The sequence below is a fragment of the Danio aesculapii genome, chromosome 17 (genome assembly GCF_903798145.1).
Source record: "Danio aesculapii chromosome 17, fDanAes4.1, whole genome shotgun sequence".
In the NCBI taxonomy this organism is placed as follows: Eukaryota; Metazoa; Chordata; class Actinopteri; order Cypriniformes; family Danionidae; genus Danio; species Danio aesculapii.
The window spans coordinates 27,780,498-27,796,737 of NC_079451.1; the positions used below are offsets into that span (position 1 = coordinate 27,780,498).

Genomic DNA, 16,240 nt, shown 5'->3' on the forward strand with positions numbered 1-16,240 from the left:
CCTGTTGTGGTGACTGAAAGTGAATGTTTATCTGTAGCTAAAAGCAGCCACATATACGTGCTTTATCTATTCAAACTGATCACAAAAGAGAATAATGCAGAGTTGCTAGAGAAAAAAACTTGTATAAAATAATAAGAGCTCTTACGCAGATTCATTTGAGAGTCAAAAAAGCCCTCTGAATATATCAGAATATTTATCACAGCATGTTAAGTTCACTGATTTTAGACAGCCGTGCTTCTGGCACTCATCAACAAAATGTAGGTCAATTAAGCCCCCAAATTCAAACTGATATTAAAGTCCTACTTATGGCAAGACCAAATCTTTGCCTCATTCAACAAAGCAAGTTCCTCTAAATGGCTATGAATGGCCTCATCAATATTCCATCATGCTTTATTCTCTGGTGGATTCACAGTTAACATGCCAGTAAAAGGGTGAAGAGAAAACAGGGGGCTATGAGAACTAGCGAATATCCCAATGGTCCACAGGGTTGTCAGAAATGGGTGTCTGAAAAATAAAACAGCACATGGCAGAATCATCTATCAAGCTGTTTCCTTCCCTTGTGCCTGACCCACTGTTAGTACTTGGTTTGTTCCATCAAGTTGTGTCATTTTGAGTTTTATGCAATGACGTTCCAGGCTTCTTGTTATTATTATTAAAAAGATAATAATTTTAATGGTTGTCTGTCATAAAAAAACTACCATGCCTCCATATTTCCATTTCATTGTCATTCCATTCAATTCAATACATAATTTTGTTCTGACATAAATTATAGAATTATATTTAACCTTATCGCTCAAAATGCTCACAACGGCTGCATTCAATTGACGTAAAAACAGCAAAACTGTTTTTAAGCTCAAGAATCATTTCAATATGGCTCTGAAAATATTTGTTATGCATGTCGAAATCAGTTGTGAAGTTTGATATTTAATAAAAGCTGCTTTGGAAAGTAATCAAAAATGATAAATAGTGATACAAACTCAACATTGCGTGTATCCGCGATGTGACTATTGCGAATGATCATATTGCGATATTGATGCTGAAATGAAATATTGTGCAGCCCCAGAAGGTAATAACATTTTTTTTACAATTTAAATTTTTTTAAATGCAGTTTTAGCGATACACCCTTATTTGAAGTTTTAAAGCTGAACTTGAAAAAAAATGGTTAAAGAGCCCCTATTTTGCTTTATATAAAGGTCATATTTTGGTTTTTGGGGATCTCCAACAATGGTATGAGAAGCATGCAAGGTCAAAAAACACTTTCATTGTCCTATAATATGCATTTATTTTTACCTAATTATCCCGACGACTCCCATATGATTCATTCAGCGATTCATTTGTTCCAAAACCCCTCCTTTGCGTGAGGCTAATCTGCTGTGATTGGTTTGATGACCCAGTCTGTTGTGATTGCTCGACTGCGTTCAGTGCGAGACAGAGAGAAACGCCCACCAAGGCTATGTAGAAGCAGAAAGTGTGTGAGAGCCCAATGCAGGAATGCAATAACGCAATGCAGTTAAACACCAGCATACCTTCTACTCCTAAACCTAACCCCAAGTAATAACAATGACACACATTCAGTATTAATCCACACAGTGGCAAAAGCTGAACTCATTTGAAAATTGACCGCGCTGCGCGTGTGAGGAACAGCTGATGGTGGCCATAGTAAATAGATGGTAAAAAGACAAACGGCAGAAGATCGCGTGTTAAGAAACGCATTTAAATCGGTAAAGGAAGAAGCACACACCACATTTTTTAACACATGTGGTTTAAGACGTAATATGTGAATAGCCCCATGAAGATTTAACCTGAGAGACACAATACAAGAACTGATCTATAATCGATATGTGATTACAAGCCACGCAGAGCGATTACACGTTACAACACACAACTAAATACATATTTTTCAAACCACACAATATGTGATCCCCCGCTCCGCTAGAGCCTGAAGGAAAAGGCGTGTTCACATTTTACTGGATTCGGAACTACGTATTTGGTGATGTACTGTGACAAGGTCGATGAATTTAGGCAAAAAGTCTAACACAATACGATTAATTTACTCTACTCTGAGTCAACTATTTTGCTAAAGAATCAATAGTTTTAAACATGGTGCACTTTCAGATTTAAATCTGAAAAGTACTTTTAAATTTGAATGTTTTTATTCACTTAGAGCTGTTACACACTGCATGAAAGGTCATTTAAAAAAAACATAATAGGGGCTCTTAAAAATAAATAAATAGATAAATAGATAAATAAATAAATAAATAAATAAATAAATAAATAAATAAATAAATAAATAAATAAATAAATAAATAAAATAGAATAAAAAAACAGGTCAAAAAGTACATCAAAAAGGCTGCAACTCCTTCTAATAGAGTACACACACATTTTACTTTGTTGTTACTACTACCACTATTATTCCTACTACTATACTGTGCTTCACATAACCTGCATACATTATGGTATTACATAATCCCTGCTTGTGTAAAACATAAGCGAGGCCATTTTTTTCCTTTCTGTTCAGTCTTTTTCTTTCTAGGTGACAGGAATTGTGTTGTCACGTCACAGTGCTGTCAAGCTCATGCTAATGCTAATGCTACAGGGTGAATGAGAGATTTTCCTGCTTCATTAGTCTCTCTGTAGGACCAGGAGATTATACACAGAAAAACAAGCTCCTGTCTCCGCACACACACACACCCACCCACACACACATCTCTCTTCTCCAATGTGCGCAAGGATGTGTGACTTTCCCACCCACTCTTTCGCTCAGTCTCTCTGTCACCTCCTCTTCTCTCTGCATGGAGGAGATAGAGTTTGTCTTTTGCTCCCTCTCTTGGCTTGCAGCATTTCTCAGATGCACATACAGCACATGCTGACACACATACACACACACACACGCACTCTTCTGCCCGCTCATGCACACACCCACACACACAAACATACACCAGTATGCGGTAAGTCCTAAGTAGTAGCAGCGCTGCGCGGCATGTATGCAGAATATCGCAGACTCCACTGCCTAGCTACGTCCCCATGGCAACAAGAGCAGCACAGCCCTCTGTAGTGCTGTCAAATAACAGGAATATAGAGAAAATAATAAGAGGATAAACTAATAAGGAATAAGAGAGAAATTAAAGGCAAAAAAATCACAACCTCAAACATGAAGATAAAAAATACAAGATTTAAAAGTCCACTCAAGTGCTGTGTGATGGCATAATTTCAACTGAAACATGAAGACAGGGTTGGACATACTGAGTAGCTCCTCCCCTTTATGCAAATAAAATGGCAATAGTGTTTTATTATCATGGCTCTGCACATCATAAAGCTGCATATGACAGACATGACAATAAAAAAGATCATACATTTGAAGGTTCATAATACATTGTATTCTGCGGGTTTGTTTGATGCATTGACATAATTCAAACCTAGATATGAAGCCAGGGTGAGACATATTTATCATACAGCAGGGAAAATAAGTATTGAACATCACCATTTTTCTGACTTGAAATTTTCACCAGATGTTGGTAACAACCAAAGAAATCCATATTTGTAAAGAAAACAAATCTAATTAGTAGGGATGTCCAGATCCGATCACATAATCAGAAATTGGGACTCGTATATACTGTATGTGTGTATCAGACCCCCTCGTTTTTCGCGATTTTTTTGCGATAAAAATGACTGATTTTGTGGTGGTAATTCCCAGAAATCTGCGATTAAAAAAACTCAATATAGATGTAATAATTAATAAATTATAAAATTCCAGTTGCAACCCGTCACTGGAAAACATCCATACACACCCATTCACACACATAATTACCCTTCCCAATTCACCTATACCGCATGTCTTTGGACTTGTGAAGGAAACCAGAGCACCCGGGGGAACCCACGCCAACATGGGGAGAACATGCAAACCAAGGCTCGAACCAGCAACCTTCTTGCTGTGAGGTGAATGTGCTACCCACTGCACCACTATGCTGCCCATATAATTTACCATATTAGGTAGTCTACTATGTTAGGTGTGCAATCTGACACAATGACACAAATCATAAAAATAAAGCTTCTTTATTTTGGTCTGTTATCTAAAATTGTAGGGATTAGGCCAAAGAAAGATTGGATAACTCTTATTTGTATCCAAGATCTTACTTTCTCTCAGATTTCCCTCCATCTGACATCAGGTAACTCACTCAGGATATGCGTTAGGGCTTGCCCTACCATAATACACCTAAAACACGGATTGCCGTAAAAGTCGTCATTGGCAGAGAAGCATTTTCTCTCGTCAACTGCAGGGAAAGGGCTAAACAAAAACATTTATTGATTTGACAGATCATAATACCAGCCATACATGTAAAGCAAAATAATATCCTTCAATTCGGTCACGTTTAGCGGCCATCATCCTTGAACCAATCTCCATCATTGTAAGCTGTCTGTTCCACTACTCCTTTTGATAGATGTTTGCTCACGGTTTATTTTGTGGTCAATTGCACAAAATGACCAATTCGCACCACAGGAGGCCTAATCCAAACCCCCGCTCTTATGTAACATAATGATTGTGCGGGGTGCAGGTGAGACCCATAGATGAAACGTCATTTTTCGGGAGATACTCAAATACATCACGTGTGCTGCGTATGAGACGTTTCTAAGTCATGTAATTCAATTAATTGCAAACTGAAATAAATATAATTTGATTATATGGTTTGAAATTGAGATTATTTACATTTTTTGCAATTATTTTTAATTTAATTAAAATTTTGCAGGATCGCAAACTTTTGTTGATTTTGCGTTGGATTCAGCAATCACGAAATCGTGAAAAACTAGGGGGTCTGATAAATATATATTAAAGAAGTATCAGATCAAGTTTCGGTGGATACTCAAAATCAAATGACTTGGACTCGAGGGAAAAAAAATCTGATCGGGACATCCTTAATAATTACTTTAAAAATTAAGTTATGCGTAATAAAATGAAATGACGCAGGGGAAAAGTACTGAACAAATGAAGAAAGGGAGGTGTAGAAAAGCAGTGACAGCCCAGACAGCAGCTGTAATCTCTTAGTAGTTTTTCAGCAACCCTCTGGATGATGAAGATCGACATTTCAGCAAGACAATGATCCAAAACACTGCCAGAAAACTCTTAAATGGTTTCAGAGAAAGAAAATCAAGCTGTAGAATGGCCCAGCCAATCACCTGACTTGAATCCAATAGAAAATACAAATTAAAGATCAGATTTGATTGACGAGACCCACAGAAGCATCAAGATTTTTGCACTCTTTTGAAGTCTATGAGCAATGCATGTGACCTCATTTTCAATAAGAGGTGTCTTTAAGCTTCCATCATCAAATAGGCATTTTATTTAAAGTATTATGTTTCAGTGGTTTAGTACTTTCTGCTTGTGTCTTTTTATTGTTATTAAACATAACAAATTTTTCGTTTTTGTTTTATTTTAATGTTTGTATTGTTTGGGTTTTTACCAAAAATGGCGTTTAATTGCATGTCAACAGCTCCTTTAGAAAAATTATTTCTAGGAAAAAACATTATGTGTTCAAGGCTTATTTTCCTAGCTGTATCTAGCAAATATCTAGCTTGTCCTATTTTTAAAAATAGCCAATAGGACAACAGTTCTGCTAGTCATAAAGCAGCAACTGTTATCTCTTGACAGCAATAATTTAATAGTAATGTTGAGTCAGTTAGATGACTTTCAAGCACAAAATTATGGACGGTTTGAAGATTCTGTTTGGAATTATTCTGCCTTCATACAGTACAATATGGGAAGTTTCCTACATTCCACTTATGATTTCATGATTACGCGCTCGTTACATTGCTTTGTTGTCACTGACAAACATATACAAACACAATCACTGCACTTTATAGTAGGCTTGCTCACAATTGTGATATTTCTGTCAAATACATGCTAATTTTGCTGTTTCTAAAACAAAATATGCTTCACACATTGACTCTTCCTCCCTCTCTTTCTCTCTCTCTCACCTTCCCGCTGACACACACACACACACGTCTACCCTGGATGCGAGCAATGCTACTAAACGCAACAGAACACACAATAAACAGAATCAGTCAACAATGGATGTGGATAGGTGCAATTTACAAATCACCAATAATAAACTGACACCACGTTCTATTTATGGCATTGGCATGAATGGTATTTTTATATTTTTTGTCATGTTATTGTATCCAGAGTAGACACAGTATTAAAATACAGCTGATATTATGCTAGGTACTAACAGTAGCTACCTGGTACTTGTATTGCAGTAGCAATTTCTGTCCAATGGATTGTTTTACAAGGTACAAAACTGATGACTTGGTCCTCCATTTCACTTGCTGTAGTGTTTGCTGCAACATAACTGGTCGGTATGCTTTCATCTTGTCAGGTCTCTTTCTGATTATGCATCATTTCGGTTCACGTTACACTCTAAAGCATGTGTGAGTGTTTATTTCCCAGGATTTCTCACATAATATGCAATTTCAGATTGTAAATATACAACATATTAAATGTTTACAATTTGCAATCCATGCAATTATTTCAATCAGATTTAACCTCTATTTACACACAACAGGAAATTTTTCATTCCATAGAACACATTCCATTCCATCATACATTTAATTTATTCTGACATAATTTTGTTTGCAGGATTACATTCAAATGTACAGTATCACTGTAAATCAGGGGTGCGCACACTTTTCACATGAAGGGCCAAAAACCAAACTTTATTGAGGCAAGTGAGCTGAAGTTATTTAATAATATTTAAAAATAACTAGAAAACTTTGCTTTATATTAAAATAATACAGTATTTTTTCACATTTTTAATGAACTTATTACAGTAAAAACAAAAAACTATTTAATTTATAATAGTTACATAGCTTTTGCCTTGATTTGTTCGCCCATGTCTCCTGCATAGTCCTCTATTTTTCGAGTGAACGTATTTACATTTTAAAAACTCAGATTCATTTACATTTAATTTAAACATTTAATTTCAGTTCGCTTTTTTGTAGCTCAGTAACAAAACAAACAAACAAAACGTTACGTCAAATTAGAAATTACAATCTCTGTTAAAGGCATTCTCCCCAACCCTCTCCATTATTCTCAGACGGGATGGTGGGCCAAAAAAAAAGGTTACAATGGGCCAATTTTGGCCCACGTGCCCTACTTTGGGCATCTCTGCTTTAAATGCTCACAACGGCCGCTTTTGTTTGATGTAAAAACAGTAATGCTGTGAAACATGAATAAAATAAATAAATTATTTCTGCAAAGAAAAGGTGAACTTTGAGCTAAATAAACAACATATTGGATCCAGGGTCAAATTTAAGACCTTTTAAGACCTTTTTAAGACCATTATGAATGGAATTTCAGACTTACATAAGTTGTAAGGAAGATAATTAAACCATTTGTTTATAAATAGAAATATAAACAGAGTTGGCAAATAGAGTTAATAAATAAACTTTTGTTAAAACTTTTATTGAGATGGAATGATTGGGTAGCTTTACATAGACATTGGGAAATTAAGATGTGTTTAAAATTATTTAAGACCTACAACACAATATTTCAGTGAATTTAAGATGTTTTAAGGCCTAAAATTAAAATTTTGAAATTTAAGACATTCAGACTTTTTAAGACCCTGTGAACGCCCTGGGATATTTACAATTTGCAGTCTGTGAAGTTATTCCAATCAGATTTACACACTAAAGTAAAAAAAACAATCACGATTATCAAAGCTATAACTAGGAACATTGGAAGGGGAGAATCAAGCCCCCCAAAAAATCGACCTGATAATATTGTAGCGTGTTCCCCTCTTAAGATTAAAAAAATACAAAATGTGTTTTCCATATGAAAGTAGCAGAACTGATTACCGAGCTCTTCTCATCTCTGAGGGATTGTGAACAGACCTGTCCTAACCTATTCCCCTCTTCTTCTCTTTCACAGGTGCTTTCAAGCCCTCTCTTTCTTTCTTCTCTCATGCTATTCACTGTTGAATGCTCTTGCAGGCAGCACAGTTACAGTAGAGTGACGTCCTTGAGGAGGCAGATTCCATCAACTATAAGAGTGTTTTTTAAACGCAGGCTTTTTCAGACAACATGCACTCATGTGCGTCACAACTTCGACTCATCATCTGCTTTTGGTCAAAGTCTCTTCCTGCTCTCTTCATATCTGTAGAAGTCTGTGGGAGGCTCAGCAAGTTTGGGCATACTTCTTATGAAGCGTTAAAGCAACCTGCTGTGCTTCTGTTGTCTTGCTTAATTTAAAAAAAGGGTTTAGTCGAAAAATTCTGCTCTATGATAAAAATGTATTGAAGTTCAAAATGACAGAAAAACTTAGCAAGGTTTCATAAAACAACTTATTAAAACCAATCATTCCATGTTCACAAAATCAGTCACATTCTGGCATGGTCTTATAATGTAGGGTGTCTAGGTGATTCAGTTCAGTTCAATGGAATTCATTTCAGTTCAAACTTGATTTCTATAGTGCTTTTTACAATGTAGATTGTTTGAAAATAAAAAGCCACAACAGTATTTCAAATTGTGGAACAATCAAAAATGAATTGAAGTTAAAAATGACAGAAAAACCCACTGAAGATTCATAAAAATCTTGTCAAAACTAAAAATTCCATGTTCAGACTACACTGAAAAAAAAATTCAAATATGATTCCTTGGATTTACTTAAAAAAATTTAAGTTAAGTGGTTGTAAACTATTTATTCTGGCTAAAATTAAACAAACAAATTAAGTTGAACATTACTGAATTTTATTTCTTTGTTTAAATTCAATACATAAATTGTTTGCAACAATTTTGCAGACATTATTTTTTCAGTGTACACAAAATTAGTCAGACTCTGGCATGGTCCAATTATAGGGTGTCTAGGTGATTCAGTTCAATTCAGTTCACTTCCATTCAATTCAATTCAGTTAAATCCAGTTCAGTTCAGTTCAGTTTAGTTTAGTTTAGTTTAGTTTAGTTTAGTTTAGTGTTTAGTTTAGTTTAGTTTAGTTTAGTTTAGTTTAGTTTAGTTTAGTTTAGTTTAGTTTAGTTTAGTTTAGCTTAGCTTAATTCAAATCAATTCAATTTCTCTAGTGTTTTTTACAATGTAGATTGCGCCAAAGCAGTTTAACATAGATTAGGAAAAGATAATAAAATGCCAAAACAGTGTTTCAGATCATGGAACATTCAAAAATAAATTGAAGATCAAAATGACAGAAAAAAAAAACTTGGTCAAATTGGTCAAAACCAATAATTCTATGTTCAGACTACACAAAATCAGTCAAATTCTGCATGTTCTGGGGTCACCACAGTGGAATGAACCGCCTTTTTATCCAGCACATGTTTTACACAGCAGATGCCCTTCCAGTTGCAACCCAGTACTGGGAAGAACATGCAAACACCACACAAAAATGCCAACTGACCCAGCCAGGACTCGTACCAGCAACCTTCTTGCTGTGAGGCAACAGTGCTTACCACTGAATCACTGTGTCACCCACCAATTCAATTCAATTCAGTTAAAAATTTGATTTCTATGGTGCTTTTTACAATGTAGATTGTGCCAAAGCAGTTTAACAGATGAAGAAAAGATAATAAAAAGCCACAACAGTATTTCAGATTGTGTGGTACTACTACTATACATGATTCTGCCATAGTTTTACTGTAGTCAATTAAAAATATCATTTTAATTATAAGAGTTATACGTTGATGATCAGGGGGGTCAACTTTTCTAGCAATGTTAGTTTGTGTATACACTCTTCAGTATTTATTTGAATTATATCTAATTTATTCATAAAACGTATTTAAGTTTTGCGTTTGTGTTTTGTAAATCTAAACGTATTCAAGTTTTCATGTCAAAGTGATGTCAATGTCAAATTAAAACACAGACAATTCATTCAAAATTGCCTAATAAAAAAATACTCAAAACCCTTCTTTTTGTTTTCCACATAAGTCAAAAAGCCATGCAAATTAAGACAAAACACAAAACAAAAACAAGTATGGTTAAACAATCCACATAATTATATCCATACTTTAGTCCTGATCGCTGGTTTTGATTGACTGCACCACCAATTAACCAAGATTAAAAGCAACATTTACACTGAAGTTAAATGGAGAAAACTGACCTGAGAAAAACTAAATCGCATATCAAACACCAAGACATGATGTGCGATGTGCTGAATGTGTCTCAACTACACAGATTTTAGTTTACCATCACTTTCTAGTCGATGCCGGGTCATGCCTACTGCTGATAGTCCTGATGCAGTGACTCAAGCGCACGTCATATGTCAGACAGTGTTTACACACTATTCACCCTAAAGGCACATTATTATACTGATCTCACTGTAACCTGGTGCGTCACCACTTCGCTTCACGTTCATTCATCATTTTCTTTTTTATGTAAACACAATTAAAATGGCATCAAGGAGTGAGCTGGATTCAGTCCCTCACTCCACCTACAAAACACATGACCATTTACTTTTTTGGACAGCGCATGTTTCATACGACACCACTGAGAGCGAGGGGGACATGCATCCATTAACAGTGATCAGCTAGAGGACACTGGGATGTGCCAAGAAATATACACTCTTTGGGACTATGTATATGTTTAATTGTGTACAAAAAAAGGTCATGAGATACTGAATAAGCATGGATGTTGCCAGTCAATGTTTGTCAATATTGGTTTTATTCTGTAAAGGTCTGGCAACATTTATTGCAAATTTCAATTAAATGCATTGCGTGTATGTGCAAGAAATGAAAAAAGGTCATTTGTTTTCCCTTGTTGTGATTGAAATTCAGGGTTATTGCACCAAATATTGATTTCTTATCCTTATATTGATTCTTATGAAGGTAAACACTGGTTTTGCATTGTCCAATATTATATTTTTTTGAACAATTGCAATTTTATGCCAAAAAAAAAACAGCTATTTGTAGAATGAAACAAAAATGACTCAAATAATTTGCTCAAACACATAATTATAAGTTGTAAATCTAAGAATTTGTTTTGGGTTTTTTTTTTCCAAATGCCCCTACAAGTATAGCAATGCCAGTAAATTGCCAGTGAAATGCCCTTTTTTGTTCCCCACAAGGAAAATGGCTTGAACATCAATGGCTTGAAGTTGCTTTGGTTTTGTTTAGGGTTTGGAATGAGGACAGAATATAAAGTGTATACTGTATAATAATCATTTTGTCTATGTGTGTATGTGTGTGAACGACGGGAGAGAGAAAGACCTGTATGTGTGATGTTGGGAGGAAGCACTGCAAAAGTTTAATTGCAACGAAAACCATTCATTTCTGTAAGACAAAATAATGCTGTCTTCAAAAAAAAGGGTGAAATATGAAAGAAAGTAAACTGATAAAATAAAATTGTTCTTGTATTCCAAGAATATTTAATTATAATTGACTTCCAATAATTGACTTCCATTATTAAATGCTTTGCAAAATTGAAAACTGAAGTCTGGGATTTGAATGGCACTCATGTTGCAATAATACTTGACCTGGACATCAGAGACTTGTAAACATGTCTGATGCTTAGCATTTTATCTTCAATAAGTTAAATTTTTTGAGAAAGCAAGAGAACAACACTGCAACTACAGTGCATATGGAAAGTATTTATAGCGCTTCACTTTTTGCACATTTTTAATGTTACAGCCTTATTCCAAAATGGATTAAATTCATTTATTTTCTCAACATTCTACACACAATACCCCATAATGACAATGTGAAAAAAGTACACATTCACAGCCTTTGCCGTGAAGCTCTAAATTGAGCTCAGGTACATTCTGTTTTCACTGATCATTCTTGAGATGTTTTAGCAGCTTAATTGGAGTTTACCTGTGGTCAGTTCAGCTGATTGGACATGATTTGAAAAGGCATACACCTGTCTATATAAGGTCCCAGAGTTGACAGTGCATGTCAAAGCACAAACCAAGAATGAAGACATAGAAATTGTCTGTAGATCTCCGAGACAGGGTTGTCTCGATGCACAAGGCTCAGGAAGGTTACAGAAAAATTTCTGCGGCTCTGAAAGTTCCAATGAGCACTGTGGCCTCCATCATCTGTACGTGGAAGATGTTTGGAACCACCAGGACTCTTCCAAGAGCGGGCCGGCCATCTAAGCTGAGTGATCGAGGGAGAAGGGCCTTAGTCAGGAAGGTGATCAATAACCCGACGGTCACTCTGTCTGAGCTCCAGCGTTCTTCTGTGGAGAGATGAGAACCTTACAGAAGGACGACCATCTGTGCAGCAATTCACCAATCAGGCCTGTATGGTAGAGTGGCCAGACGAAAGCCACTCCCCACCTGGAATTTTCCAAAAGCCATCTGAAGGACTCTCAGACCATAAGAAACTAAATTCTCTGGTCTGATGAGACTAAAATTGAACTCTTTGAAGTGAATGCCAGGCATTATATTTGGAGAAAACCAGGCACCGCTTCATCACAAGGCTAATACCATCTCTACCGTGAAGCATGGTGGTGGCAGCATCATGCTGTGGGGATGTTTTTCAGCAGCAGGAATTGGAAGACTAGTCAGGATAGAGGGAAAGATGAATGCAGCGATGTACAGAGACATCCTGAATGACATCCTGTAACCAGCTTTAGAGTGCTCTTGACCTCAGACTGGGGTGATGGTTCATCTTCCAGCAGGACAATGACCCAAAGCACACCGCCAAAATATCAATAGAGTGGCTTCACAACAACTCTGTGAATGTCCTTGAGTGGCCCAGCCGGAGCCCAGACCTAAATCCTATTGAAAATCTCTGGAGAGATCTGAAAATGGCTGTACACCATCGCTTCCCATCCAACCCGATAGAGCTTGAGAGGTACTGCAAAGAGGAATGGGCAAAAATTCCCAAAGAGAGGTGTGCCAAGCTTGTGGCATCATATTCAAAAAGACTTGAGGATGTAATTGCTGCCAAAGGTGCATCAACAAAGTATTGAGCAAAGGCTGTGAATACTTATGTACATGTGATTTTTCAGTTTTTTTTTTATTTTTATTAAATTTGCAACAATTTCAATTTAGAATTTTAAGGAAATAAATGAATTTAATCTATTTTGGAATAAAGCTGAAAAAAAATGTGAAAAAATTGAAGCTCTATGAATACTTTCCAGATGCACTCTATACCAAATAGAGGCCAAATAATTGACTTAACATCAAATAAAATTTGAAATTAATTAAACTGACCTTGATTTAAAGACTTTTAATGCGCTGGCCATACCCTATGTTAAGTGAACACATTAATAATCTACAGTACAAATCCCTACAAACACACACTGCAGTTCAGAGCAATCCAGTGATGAAGACATTGATCTGTCTTTGCCACTTGATCAAATGTATGACAACTCACACTGAGCCTGAATACCCCAGTCCTCTCATCTCTGCCTGACTGACAGAACTACAGAAACTACAGAGCGTGCATATATGTGTGTGTGCGTGACACCTAAAGAGAGAGGAGAGGAGGGGGAAATGCACTGCAGGAGCAAGTGTTTAGACCTGCAGTGCTTCCTCTTTCATTCTCTCTCTGTCTCTCCGCTGATATATATACGGTCTGCCAGTGACAGAAAGTGCAGTAAATCCTCTGAAGGCAATAGCCAGGAGCACAGACACGCACACATACACACACAGACACACACACACATATAACAAAGGTCTTTTTTGAGTGGGCTTCATCTCTACTTGTTATCACAGAACCACTTCATATGCATCAAGAGAAATGGACTGACTTATGAAACATCCCTCTCATTTCATACACACAAAAAAGCTGTTCCCAAGCAGCCATTCACCCACACACACACACACATATACATACGCACAGAGTCTAACAGTCAGTTTGTATGAATAAACTCCTCACCCACGGCTTGGAGTCTGTTATATGTGACCCTGTGGAGGACGCCCCTCTTTCACAAGCAAAAACTGCTTATATAAAAAAGAAAATCACAGAAAAAAGCCACAAAAGAGACTCACAAGTCTAGAAGCAGCAGAATTTCCCATTCAAGACTGACATAAAGTGCATGTATGAAACACTCTGTGCATTAAATCTGTGATAGGAACGCTTACAGCAGCATCTATTGTCATATAACTGCCATTCACGCTAAAAGTCCCATTTTTTAGTGTCCCAAGCAAGCATCCCTACAAGTCCTGAACCTGTTCAGAGTCAACGCTCTCTTCTAAGCACGAGCATGCGTTTCCGAGCTCCTGATGTGTGAACGTGAGATCAGATGAAGCGACCACGTCTGCCTACCTGTCAGGTGACGAACGAGTCCGTTTGGCTGTGTTCAAGTGGATCTCAGACAGGCACACGGTCATGGGTGTGGAGAGCTCTCACTCTTTCTGTTTGACTCACTGCAGTACGCCTGGCTCTTCTGTCACACACATAATCTCGTCCTTTCCCCTCAATCCGCACGCTTTCATTCAGGCACTCCAAGCATGGTTTGAAAAAAGCACAAGGAAAGGAAAATAACAGAAAAAAAAGGCAGGGAGGATGCGATGCCCTCCACAGAGTAGTAGCAGTTGGCTGAGCGAAGGGCTCTTTACTGCAGCACAGCGCAGGAGAAACACACACACACGCACACACGCACATGCAAGAGCTCCACACACGCTCTGACTGATCTACTGAAACACAGACACACTGAAAACCTGGAGATGGAGTCTAGGAATGGTGAAGAGAATTGTAGGTTCTGGTTTAATTTGATTTGGTTTCTCTGTTCTCATTTTTTCCTCTTTGGTTGGACAGCACTATAATTTTATGCTCACCTGTCTCACTCTTGATTTTGTTTTGTTTTTTTCTGGTCTCTGAAATATGACCAAATCCTCTAAGAGGAAACCACAAGTGACATCGCTTCCATCCTGGTCCAAACATGGGCAACTTCCTAAACTCGGGTGGCATGATAACATTCGGAATGGGGGCGTTTTTGGAGAGAGAGAGGGAGTTGCGGGCTGTTGAAAGACAAAAACAGCTGAACGCAGATTTAGATATTCAGAATCTGAGAAGAGACAGTTTACAGTACAGTTTATGCAGCCAGAGACATAATGACAAAAATATTAATTAGGGATCTGCCAATACAAATGATTAAGTAATAAATTGCATTTGTGTTTCTGACTGTATGACACTGATAGTTTGGAACTGATTTTTTTTTTTTTTTAAATGTTGCATATAATAACATGTGTAATCATACTTTGTGTGGCTAAGTGAATGAAATAAATGTAAATTTAAAATGTGTTTTAAACTAGGAAATAACTGTTAAAGCAATATAAAAAAGGAATAAATGTTTAATATTAATTTTCATGGTCAAAAATGTATTTGTGATTGATATCTTGTACAACTCTACAACTGCGTAAGTTTAGATGTGAATTTAAAATTTGACAGTCATGTTAAAAATATGTGTAAGAAGGTCAAGTCCAGTCTAAATTGTTTTCATTTTATGACAAGATTTTTAATAAATCAAACTGCACAATTATACATGCACACAATGATATTCTCACACTTGTCATATTGCATTGCATCACGGTCACAAGCCTCTTTAACCACGTTGAAGCCTATTGATTTGATATATAAACAAGCGATCAAAATTATGGACTTAAAGCCTATGCGATGGCATCATTGTGAGGTTTTATGTAAACATAACCTTTTTAGTTTTTATAGTTTTATTTAATTTAATTATCTTAAATTGTTTTTTTTTTAATGTTTTAATAATCATGTTCCAATGGTGTGTTCAGATCTAATCAGTAGGCATCAAATCTCTCACAGAGTCAGACAAGCAACTGCTAACGGTGACTGTCTTTTTCCAAAGACCTTTTTTGGTCAATCTGTTTTCTCTGTTAAAGGAACCAAATTGTGGAATGATTTACCTGTTAGCCTAAAATTAGAAAGTAATATGAATATTTTTAGTCTACTTAAAAAGTGGTTAAAGCAAAACAGCAGTTTACACAAATAATATACCATTAGTTTGTTTGATGATGCCGCCTTTGCTTTTGCCTTATAGCAATTTTATGTAAAGAATTATAGTGTTTATGTGTTTATAATGTGTTTTAATGTTAATAGTGTATAAGAATCTATTTTATTTTCTTATTAGGTCAAGCCTCACATGGACATATGTTAAGAAATAGCAAGTCTGCTAAAACACTTAAACAAATGCATTTGGTTGTCTAGTGTAATTCTGATGGCGATGTCAAAATAAATAAATAAATAAACAAACAAACATTCAGATATTCTTGCTTCTTCTGAGATACAAGATTTTGGTATAAAATCTCAATTATATTGTTAATTGTTATCA

General features: G+C 36.3%; 1 protein-coding gene across 1 annotated transcript in view; it reads right to left on the bottom strand.

Moving 5' to 3' along the window:
- The window catches only part of dlgap2a (discs, large (Drosophila) homolog-associated protein 2a), a 179,831-nt gene extending 165,321 nt beyond the window's left edge, over nt 1-14,510 (bottom strand). Inside the window, exon 1 of the mRNA XM_056477174.1 lies at nt 14,209-14,510. The gene's annotated coding sequence lies outside the window, so the exon portion shown is untranslated. The remainder of the gene's footprint in view (nt 1-14,208) is intronic.
- Between the last annotated feature and the right edge of the window lie 1,730 nt (nt 14,511-16,240).